The sequence below is a fragment of the Protopterus annectens genome, chromosome 17.part0, assembly GCF_019279795.1.
Source record: "Protopterus annectens isolate FY-2018-M chromosome 17.part0, PAN1.0, whole genome shotgun sequence".
Taxonomy (NCBI): Eukaryota; Metazoa; Chordata; order Ceratodontiformes; family Protopteridae; genus Protopterus; species Protopterus annectens.
Window position 1 is genome coordinate 787061545 of NC_056751.1, and position 12208 is coordinate 787073752.

Consider the following 12208-nt stretch of genomic DNA (forward strand, 5'->3'; position numbering starts at 1 on the left):
CCTGTACTCTTCTCTTATCAGGCCAATGATTGAGTACAATGCCCCATTTGGGATGTATCTTACCCGACACCTGCAGCAGTTGGAAAGACCCCAAAAGTTCCTCACCAAGAGGATAAAGGGTCTCAGACATATGTCATATGCTGCCTGGCTGAAGAAACTCCAGCTCTATTCAGTCGCATACCGCCTACTCAGAGGTGATCTGTGCCTGACGTACAAGGCCATGTCCAATCCAGAATTAATGGACATGCTCCACCTCAGAAAATCCAAATCCATCAGAGCCACGAGAGCAAGAGACTTGAACCTCAACACAGAAATAAATAGGACTTGCTGGAGGGACAGATTCATAACCCAGAGGCTCCCTACACTCTGGAACAGAATCCCAGTCCATGTTAGGCAGAGCTCCTCACTAACTCTATTCAAGAGAAATCTTGACGAGTGGATGGGAGATCATAGGTTTACCCCAGGGGTCATCTCTGTGTCACTACTAGACAGAGGCACAGTAAACAAAACCCTAAATGGGCACAGTATTCTCATCCTAAGGGGTGGTGTAAGCCACACACACTCTGGCTAGGCTTATAAATGCCCTAGGGCAGATAGCCTAGTACAAACCTATGAACCTATGAACCTATTTGAGTGTCACAACTGGCAACATACCTGTGAGATTTATTCTGTAGTGCTGCAGGTCTTTGAAAGGGCTCTGCTTCTGAGATACTGCTGTTTAGTTCAGTTATAACAGCAATGATGTATCTGCTGACAACCTGGTTAAAGGGAAAATTTGGCAATCATCATGAAGTTATTGAAAATGTGCTCAGGCAACATTTCATATTTTATCACTGTAATTTGAAAGGAATATATTTGTTTGTTAAAAGTACCAGTTTTAAGTTAATGCTCTTTGGCATGCTAAGTGAAACACTTAAAGCTCCTCCTCCTTTGATCCTGCCAGGAAGTGATGTGCATGTAGACCTCCAGATACCCCTGAGCAGGGATAGTTTTACTAATAACAAACAAGAGAATCTATGCCTTAGATTCTGCAGAGGGTTTTATTTGGAAACTAGGTGAGTTATTGGGGATAGTGCTCAAATTTTTCAACTTGAATATAGAATCGTTTTGGTATTCACTACCTCAGTAACTCCGTGTTCACAGAGATACTGCCAAAGAAATCGCAGTTTAATAATTTTGTCATGTTTTCAGGAGGAAGGAGAATTACAGTAAGGTTTTATACAATGAACATGTTTCCTCTCAGTTGCAGAAAAAGATACCTTTGGTCTCTGTACAATACCACTCAAATTTCATCTCCTGGATGACTGATACCTCACCCAACTCCTGCCTCCAAACTCCTAGCTCATGAAGAACAGCATGCTCTAAGGTCTTGCGACCATGAGGCCATTAGGTGACCAGTAATGCAACTTAACCTTGGAAAGCATAAATTCTCTCATTAGGTCCTTCTGTTTCAGAACTGTTTCATCTCTGTAATCAAGAAGACGTCTGGCTTCAGAGACGGTCTATTCAGCATAGTTTAAATCCTAAGTGCTGTGTAATTACTTCCTCTAATTCCATGATATGTGCAGCCACATGCTACTACTTACCCATTTGTACAGCCACATCACATATTTATGGCTTCATAAACGCTGCAACTTTAATTATCATTTCTATAAGTTGTCTTTCTGTTACTACAACTTTTTTGTTGGCATACAGTAGTTATTTTGTTCTTTTGTTACCTATTTACATTAACTGTAATATATGAATTATGCAAACTGCCTACTAGAGTTACCAAACATTAATATTTTTGCATGAACATTAATCAAATCAAACTTTGGTACACACTGCATCTCTAGTATCTTCTTTTCACTACTAATGAGCCTAAAGTACAGAAAGAAGAAAAACAAAAAACTGAGAAGGTTCATACAGGGTAATACAACAGACGTCACTGTGGCTTATTACAGCAATAACCCACTTCTGGGTGTGGGTAATGCTGGATTTACCCACACCCAGAAGTGGGGTTATTGCTATTATACAATGACCTTATTTAAGAAAAAAATACCTACTTTTCTTAAATAATGGCATTGTATAATGCCTCCTTGCTGCCCTTCTGCAGCTGTCTGGTATTCTGCGGCAGTTCTGATGTACTGCGCATGCGTATGCTTACGCAGTACATCAGAGCTGTGGGTGGAAGCAAAGGAGAAAGCAAGAACTCCGTTGCTTTTTACAAAGTGTCTCGGTATGTTAAAGGAGTTTAACATAGTGAGACAGCTTTAAAAAAAGCAATGGAGAAAGGAAGATCTCCGTTACTTTTTTAAAGCTGTCTTGGTATGTTAAACTCCTTTAACATAGCGAGACAGTGTCTAAAAAGCAACGGAGATCTTGCATTCTCCGTTGCTGTAAAAAAAGACATACTAATGGAAAAAGTCCGGGTGACCAGACCATTTTCCATTAGTATAAGTCTGATTTACAACGTGCACGCTGACCAATCAGCGTGCACGTTTTGGAATATTAATGGGGGGGTTGTTGTATAATTTGAAATATTTCACCTTTAAACACATTAAATTAAGCAATGTAAGCTAAAACCCTCCAAGACTGTCATATGGCTTGTACCATTGAATATGTAGTGACTATCTGAGAGATTGTCCAGAGTGCATGTCCTTATACAATTTGAATGGATTCTTTCAAGACTGCCACATAAAAGCTCCTCTTTCGAAGTGAAACTAGAAATTCATCCAATCTAGACAGCAATGGAATGCAGGGAAATTTTGTTGTCCAATTCTTTCTTCTTATTTTTTTATAAATTGATTGCATACTTTTCCATAATGTTTCCTTCCATGGATCATTAGGCATCCCTACAATCTATCTGAAGACAATTACCTTTCCTATGCAAGTCATCACAATCTTATGAAAGTTTCCCTTACTCATCTTGTACTGTTCCTTTATCTTCTCCTTTTTCTTCTTTCGGCTGCTCCCATTAGGTGTCACCACAATGGATCATCTGTTTCCATTTCTTCCTGTCCTCTGCATCTTGCTCTGTCACACCAACCACCTGCATGTCCTCTCTCACCACATCCATAAACCTTATCTTAGGCCTTCCTCTTTTCCTCTTACCTGGCAGCTTCATCCTTAGCATCCTTTTCCCAATATACTCAGCATCCCCCCTCAGCACATGTCCAAACCAATGCAATCTTGCTTCTCTGGCTTTGTCTCCAAACTGTCCAACCTGGGCGGACCCTCTAATATACTTATTCCTAATCCTGTCCACCCTCGTCACACCCAGTGCAAATCTTAACGTCTTCAACTCTGCCACATCAAGCTCTGACTCCTGCCTTTTTGTCACTGCCACTGTCTCCAACCCGTATAACATAGCTGGTCTCACTACCCTCCTGTAGACCTTCCCTTTCACTCTTACTGGTACTTGTCTGTCACAAATCACTCCTGACACTCTTCTCCACCCACTCCATCCTGCCTGTACTCTCTTCTTCACCTCTCTTCCTCACTCACCATTACTCTGAACTGTTGATCCCAAGTATTTAAACACATCCACCTTCGCCACCTCTACTCCCTGCATCCTCACCATTCCTCTATCCTCCCTCTCATTCACACACATATATTCTGTCTCAGTCCTGCTGACCTTCATTCCTCTTCTCTCTAGAGCATATCTTCACCTCTCCAGGGTCTCCTCCACCTGTTCCCTACTCTCACTACAGATCACAATGTCATCTGCAAACATCATAGTCCACAGGGACTCCTGTCTGAACTTGTCAATCAACCTGTCCATCAACATTGCAAATAAGAAAGGGCTCTGAGCTGATCCTTGATGTAATCCCACCTCCACCTTAAACACATCCATCACTCCCACCGCAGACCTCACCGCTGTCACACTACCCTTGTACATATCTTGTACCACTCATATACTTCTCTGACACTCCCAACTTCCTCGTACAATACCACAACTCCTCTCTAGGGACCCTGTCATATGCTTTCTCTAAGTCCACAACGACACAATGCAACTCCTTCTGACCTTCTCTGTACTTCTCCATCAACACTCCCAGAGCAATCATCACATTTGTAGTGCTCTTTCCTGGCAAGAAACCATACTGCTGATCATTAATCTTCACCTCCCTTCTTAACCTAGCTTCCACTACTCTTTCCCATAATTTCATGCTGTGACTGATCAATTTTATCCCTCTGTACTTACTACAGCTCTGCACATCACCCTTATTCTTAAAAAACTGGTATCAAAACACGTTTTCTCCACTCCTCAGGCATCCTCTCACTTTCCAAGATTTCACTAAACAATCTGGTTAAAAATTCCACTGCCATTTCTCCTAAACACCTCCAAGCTTCCACAGGTATGTCATCTGGACCAGCAGCCTTTCCATTCTTCATCCCCTTCATGGCTATCCTTACTTCCTCCTTGCTAATCCATTGCACTTCCTGGTTCACTATCCCCACATCATCCAACCTTCTCTCTCTCTCTCTCTCTCATTATCTTCATTCATCAGTCCCTCAAAGTACTCTTTCCATCTTTTCAACACACTCTCCTCGCTTGTGAGTACGTTTCCCTCATTATCCTTTATCACCCTTACCTGCTGCACATCTTTCCTAGTTCGGTCCCTTTGTCTAGCCAATCGGTACAGGTCCTTTTCTCCCTCCTTAGTGTCCAACCTTTCATACAAACCAGCAACACCAACCAACAAGTTACCAGGAGTCCACTTCTCACAGGGTACACCACAATCAGAGTGGTAGAGTTGTAAAAAAAACATGCTAAGTAAACATTTAGTATTTAGAAAAACGTATGTAGACATTACAAGCTGAAGGACTGTGAAGACTACAGTAGGGCCCTTCCTCCTGAACAGACTCCCTTCCTGATTCCTAGAAATATTTAAACTTGAACTTTTTTTATTTAGGTGATTGAACTCAAGTGCCTTATATGATATTAAGACAATATTCAGCCAATACAGCAGTTCTGTTTGAATAAAACGGATAAAAATATTGTAGTAAAATCATGATCTGCAAAGTAACTGAATAAGATGTTCCTAACCAAGAAATTCACTGGCTTAAAGACTCTAAACTACCAAGAGAGACTGGAAGCACGGTCCCTTTATTTAGTATCTTACAGCCTTTGAGGGAAGACCTATGTCTTGTCTACCATGTTATTGGAGAAACAGATGTCCTTGATCACCTGTCTAATACTTCGACGAACACCAGAAAGAGGGACCTAAATGTTCGCAAGCAGATAAACAAAACAAGGTGGAAAGAGAGATTTATCACATAGCACCTCTCCCACCACCGGAAAAGACATTTCCTGCAGTTTAAATAGTGTGATTCCCTAGAACCCTTCAAATAGAATCTGGATAATTGGATGGATCCCCACAAATTTACTCCATGATTGACTGGACCAGCCCTCCTTCAAAAAGGGGATGCAACTTGAAGGTAGATACTGGCAAGGCATATATGGTCCTAAGAGTAAATTACATTGAAATTTCTATAAATCTGTTATTGTAAGATATTTTTCACTGGATTTGAATATACCTTCTTAAATAGATAACATTTCAGGGACTTTCCAATTGAGGACTTACGATCAAAATTCTACAGCAAGGTAATCTTCAGCCATATTTTCATATGCACTTCAGTAAAGCCAACACTCATTTCATTGAGAGAATGAGATTTTACATCCAGGGAGCTGGAAGGCAGTCTTAGGTTAGGACCAAGAAAGGAGTTGTAAGGTTAGGGATTGGAACGTGGGGTTCGTTTTTGGAAAAGGGAAGGGAACTTTAGGGTTAGGGAGTGAGAAGGATGTTTTAGTGTAGGTTTATGGTTCTGGTAGGGATATATGGTTTTGTAAGAACATGGGTGAAGGAGAGGGAATTGCTTTCAATTCAAGGAGTTTTAACCTTTGAACCTTTTAAGTATTATGACACTCACCAATGCACAACATCGAGGTAAGTTAAAAATTATTCACAACTGAATCATTTAAATGGAATGTGCTTAAAGAACTGGGTTTCACTGCACAACAAAGCAAAGGCATCAACAGAAGTTTATTCAGTGCAATAAAATTCCTTCTCAGCATCTAAGCTAAGAATGGGCCTTGAACAGTTGACTTCCAAGATGGCTGCACACTGACCAACAGCTTAATTTCAGCTCTGCCAGTGTGAAAAAAGAAACTGAGAGATAAGGACTAGTAATACAGCCTGTTTTAGTAGAATTCATTTACTGGCTAGTAGGTACACCGCTTGGATTTCAGCTGTCTGTAGAATGTTTTTCCTGGAGAATCAAAGTAATTTTTAAATGCAGACAGACTAATACTTAAATACAAAAGTTCCTCTAACAAAAAGTGAGCCAACAAACAAAAGGGGACTCTGATTCCCATTCTTCTGATAATAAAGCTCATAGAGAGATTTTGCCAGTGAAACTTTTTCCTGGGTTCCAAAGGAAAATGCTTGAGATACAGAGAAAAGCATATGAGTTGACTAGAGGAATTGGAAGTATCTTGGACTTGAACTGGAGTCTGGGGTTATGAGTTGGAGATGAACACTAAGAAGACCAGCAACACTGCAAATGTAAATAAATTTGAGACTCTAAAGCATCAATCACATTCATGAAATGTGGATTTGCAAGAAAAAGATACCTAGAAAGATCGGACTTTTGTTGACTTTGTTAAACTTATGGGGGAACTGGAAAGCATATACCCTTTGATTAAAATGGATTATTAACAAAGTGAGTTGTGCTAGGTTTCAGGTCAAAATGGTCACAAAAATTGTACATGCTGAGTTTATTATGGCAAGTGACTGATGCTCTTTATGGCAGTCTGGATTTATATAATAGGTTCATAGGTTCATAGGTTCATACTAGGCTATCTGCCTGAGGGCATTTACAAGCCTAGCCCATCGTTTTGTGGCTTACGCCACCCCTTTAGTATGGGGAACTATACCCATTATTTTGCTGTGCCTCTGTCGAGCAGTGACACTGAGGTAATCCCTGGGGTATATCTGCGATCTCCCATCCATTGGTCAAGATTTCTCTTGAACAAGGCCAGCGAGGTGCTCTGCCTCACATGTACCGGGATTTTGTTCCACAGCATAGGGAGTCTTTGGGTGATGAATCTATCCCTCCAGCACGTCCTATTAATAGCCGTGTCAAGGTTTAAGTCTCCGCCCTTGTGGCTCTGATGGATCTAGATTTTTGAGGTGAAGCATATTCATCAAATCTGGGTTTGACATGGCCTTGTATGTTAGGCAAAGGTCACCTCTGAGCAAGTGGTAGCGACTGAATAGAGCTGGAGTTCTTTCAGTCGGGCAGCATAGGACAGATTTTTGAGACCCTTTATCCTTTTGGTGAGGAACTTTTGTGGCCTCTCCAGCTGCTGCAAGTGTCGGGTCAGATACATTCCGAATGGGGCATTGTACTCAATCATTGGTCTGATGAGTGATGAGTAAAGGGAGACTATGACCTCCCTTGATCTAGATGAGAATCCCTTCATGATAAGGTGGGCAATGTAGAAGGTCTTCCTAACTACTTTAGCTACATGGGTGTCGAATGACAGACTACTATCAACCTGGGTCCCCAGGTCCCTGATAACTTCTTCTGTGCTCAGTGGATTGCCACCTATTTGGTAGCTAGGGGTAACCTTGTTTTTCCCGAAGGGTATGACTATGCATTTTTGGCATTTAACTTTAGGCCGTGGCTCTGGCACCAGTTATCCGTTTCTGTGAGACCCTTCTGAAGGATATCTGTGTCAGATGTGTTTTCTACTATGGCGCCCAGTTTGCAGTCATCTGCAAACTTTGTCAGCCATAACCCTCCTGTGTTTGCTTGTACTGGAAAAGTAGATGCCAAACAAGAGTGGGCCCAGGACTGAGCCCTGTGGGACACCACTTGTGACAGGCTTTGAGTCTGACATGGCGCCAGCAGCTCTGACCCTGTGGGTTCTGTCACTCAGCCAGTTTGCAACCCATCTTGTGATGTATGGGTTGACATTTAAGCTGATGAGTTTTTCAATAATACCCGAATGGGGTATTGTATCGAAGGCCTTAGCCAGATCGAGGTAGGCTGTATGGACTGCCTTTCCCTCATCAATGGCTTTGGTGACTGTTTCGAAAAAGTCAACCAAGTTTAAAAGGCATGATCTGCCTTTGACAAAGCCAAACTGGGTTGGATCCAAAGTCTGCAAATTCCCTATGTCTTTATTTATGAGGTCCATTATGATCCTCTCCATGGCTTTGCAGATAAGGCTTGTCAAGCTAATGGGCGGTAATTTCCAGGGTCGGTGGAGGCACCGCCTTTGTGAAGTGGTACCACAGTTGCAGTGCGCCACTCCTGGCGTATCCAGAGGTAAGACTTTGATTAAACAGCTGTCCTAGCTGTGGGTTTAATTCCTCATTGAGTTCATGGAGCACACAGCCGGGGACACCATCAGGTCCCATGGATGCTGTGTTTTTGCTTTGGAGAGAGCAGTTCTCACTTGGGCGCTGGAGATGTTTGGGGGCTGCAATCATTTGGTATAGATATCTCTCCTTTGGGGAGGGAGAAGTTTGCACTGAACCTGTCAGCCAGTATGTTGGCAATGTCTGTAGGATCAGTAATCTTCACATCATTTTGAACTAGCTCTGAGCATATCTGGGAGTTTCCTCCCAGGTTTCTAACATAGCTAAAGAAGGCCTTATGATTGTCTTTTGAGTCTTTAGCTATTTTTCTCTCGAAATTTGCTTTGGATGATTTTATGAGAGCTCTTAGTTTTTACTTATAGTGATCAAGGGTGTCTTACCTTTTAAGGATTTTGCTCTATCTTGTAGTAGCTTCCTCCTTTTGTTGTAGAGTTTGTTTATGGCTGGGGTCCACCAGACTGGACGCTTGCCTTTGGTACAAAGAGTCTTTGTTTTGCTTGGGATTGCCTTATCCATGCAGTCCTGCAGGTGCTGGTAGAAGGCATTTGTAAGTGATTCAGCGGCTTGAGTACTGTTTTCCGCTCGGGGCCTTAAAGGAGACCACACTAGTCTTTAGAAGTGTGAAGTCGGCTTTTGAGAAGTTCTTTACTGTGGTCTTTTTATTTCAGGTGGGGTGGGATGAGGACCTCCAGCGAGATTAGTTTGTGGTCTGATCTCACCAGTGAGGGGTACACCTCCGGTGTTGAACATTGTACTCCCATGTTCGTGATGATGAGATCAAGTATGTTATCTCCTCTTGTGGGGATGGTGACTAGTTGTTCCATGGCATTTGAGTTTATGAATTCCAGGAACTTTTGGGCTAGGGTGTTTGGGCTTGAGTAGTGTTCCCAGTCTATATTAGGGTAATTGAAGTCACCTAGTATGATGGTGTTTGGTGATACATTTATCCCCTCTAGTGTTTTCAGGAAGGCCATGTGAGGTTCCTGAGTTTGTGAGGGTGACCTGTAACATGCTACAATTTGCAGAGCAGTCTTGCCTATGGTTAATTGCACCTGGATGGTCTCAGATGCATCGTGCGTTGCCACCAATCTTGAGGTGTGGGTGTCCTTGATGAATATGGATACCCCCCCTCCTTTCTTGGTATTGTCCAGATTTTGGGGCCGGAACGCATGATATGAGGTAAAACCTGATAGCGCTGGGGTGCTCTCAGGAGCCTTGAACCAGGTTTCTGTACATGAAATTACTAATGTTTTCAGGATGGGAACCCCAACTATAGCTAAACAATGACCAAATGGGCAAACTAGTCTAATTTTAAACACTTTACAGCCATTTGTATGAATATCTCCAGAAATGTCATTAGGTCCAACAGCTTCTACTGGCTTCAAAACCTTCAGAACAACTCTCAGTTCAGGCTTTGCGACAGGTGGTCTTAAGATTCTTAATATGGCAGGTTGATCCTACAAAGATGTAGAAAGACTGTATGGAGATAAGAACATGTCAAGTGCCAGAATGCTTGGAAAATATTCCCTTTTATATAATTACTGAATAGCATTACAGAAATCTTCTGGAATCATTGTTTTTCATGTCCTAAATCTCCTAACTCTGGCATCTAATTCCAGAGGCTATCTGGGTAATTATGTGGCATTTCAATCTATGCACCAGACCCAACTTTCTTCAAAATATTGTTGCTGCATCCTTAACCTTTAGTACCTCCATGTCAAACAGATTCCACAACTCCTTGTTTGTGAGCTGAAACAGAGAGAGCACTTGTCTCCAGAGCAATACAGATTTTTAAGTGCTTTGCAGTTCATTTGGGGGGTGCAAGGGAGGAAGCCCCCAGACAGACATTATGTTGTTTGTTTCTTTTTACCCCCCATCTTCTTAAGAACAACTTGATTCACATGAACATTTATTTCTTGAAAAAAAAAGGATACAACAGTATAATTATACTGGTGGTCCATGTCACACCAGGGGCAGTGCTTGCTACTGCACATCATGGTGTGTCCTAATATAAGCAAACACAGACGTCTCAAATACTTTCCTGTACAAGGTGGGTTTATAGATCCCCCTCCCCATCTTCTTAAAAAATGTGTAGAATGAGTTGTTCAGTCAAACACAATCAAAATCTCTATGCCACGCAAAACATTCAGAGGAATGTTCAAAACAGACAGAATTAGAGGAGCCATGATTTTCAAATCAGCAAAAGCAGAACATGAAAAAATAATTGAACTGTAAGAGTGTATGAGGCCATGTCCCTAAAGGGACATTGTCTTTTCATGATTAATGCACTTGCATGTGAATAACAGTCACATGAGGCTAAGTACTGTGCAAAAGCCATTCCAGTCAGATGAACTAGGTGGCCATGTAACTTCAGTCAAGATGTGGAAGGTAAAGACCAATATCATATCCAACCAAGTTATAGCTCACCGTCTATGACCTGTGAAACTTATACCTAGACCTACTACAGACATCGTCCAGCCCAATACCATATAATCATCAGCAATTTTAATTACCCCTCTATAAAATGGAAACCATATAAGACTCCAAACTCACAGGCCCAAAGATTCTGGGACTTCGTAACCACAAACATCATGGACCACATAATCCATACAGCCACTAGGGGTGCAAGCATACTTGACCTGGTACACACAAATATAGGGTAATGCTACACCACTCCCCATTTGCAGTGCTTTCTCTGGAAGGTCAGACCATAAAGTCATCTTCTTCTTTTCTGTAACCCAAGAAAATCCTGTAATCATTAGGAACTATTCCAAATTACACTACCTTTTATTAAGTGATAACCTGTCAAAATGTAAAGCCCCTCAAACCCAGATAACATACCAGCCTATGTGGAACTGTTCACAGAAATCCTGTACAATCGCATAAATAGTTGATAGAGACAGCTGTGCCAACCAAAAGTAAGCCAAACAACTAAAGAAACAAACTACCCTGGAGGAATCCAAACATTAACAGGTTATACAACAAACGGAAAAAAGTCATAGCCTCCCAGGTAAACAACTACCATAAAGATTTATTCAGCTATGCCTGAAACTTCAATCAGTACACAAGTGTGCATAGAACTGGTTCTAAATGGAGCCACATTCATGGAGCCAAGAGATATAGCGAATCTACTAGCTGACAAATTCAGCTCCAGTTTTACCCCACCCCCCAGTCTCCATGACCAACCCCCAGGAAACACCATCAGACATAACTCTCCTAACCATCACTAGGGAACAGGTCTTAAATGTACTTTCTAATGCCAACAACACTGCAGCAATGGACCCCAATAATATCCTAGAATATCTTCTAAATAGCTTGAAACATGACCAGTCAGGACCACTGGAGTGACTGTTTAACCAAAGACTCCAGACAGGCTTTGTGCTATGTGAATGGAGAACTGCACCATTCATCTCTCTTCATCAACTGACCCTAGGAACTGCAGACCCATAAGTCTGACCAGCCTCATATGCAAAGCCATGGAAAGAATTATCATGAAAATGATTAATAACAACACAGTAAACCTTCAAAAACTACACCCACTTCACCCACACCAATTTGGCTTCATTAAGAGCCAGTCATGCCTCCTCAACCTGTTGGATTTCTTTGAAAATGTTACTAAGGCAATGGATGAAGGCAAAATGGTGCATACTACCAATCCTGATCTAGCAAAAGCATCTGATGCAATACCCAACTCAGGAATTATAAACAAACTCTCAAAATTAGGCATAAACCCATATGTTATATGCTGGAGAGACACATGTCTCTCAGAAGACACTCTGGAAGCTAAGACTGGGGAGACCACTTCCACAAAGAGGATGGTCATTAGTGGATTTCCT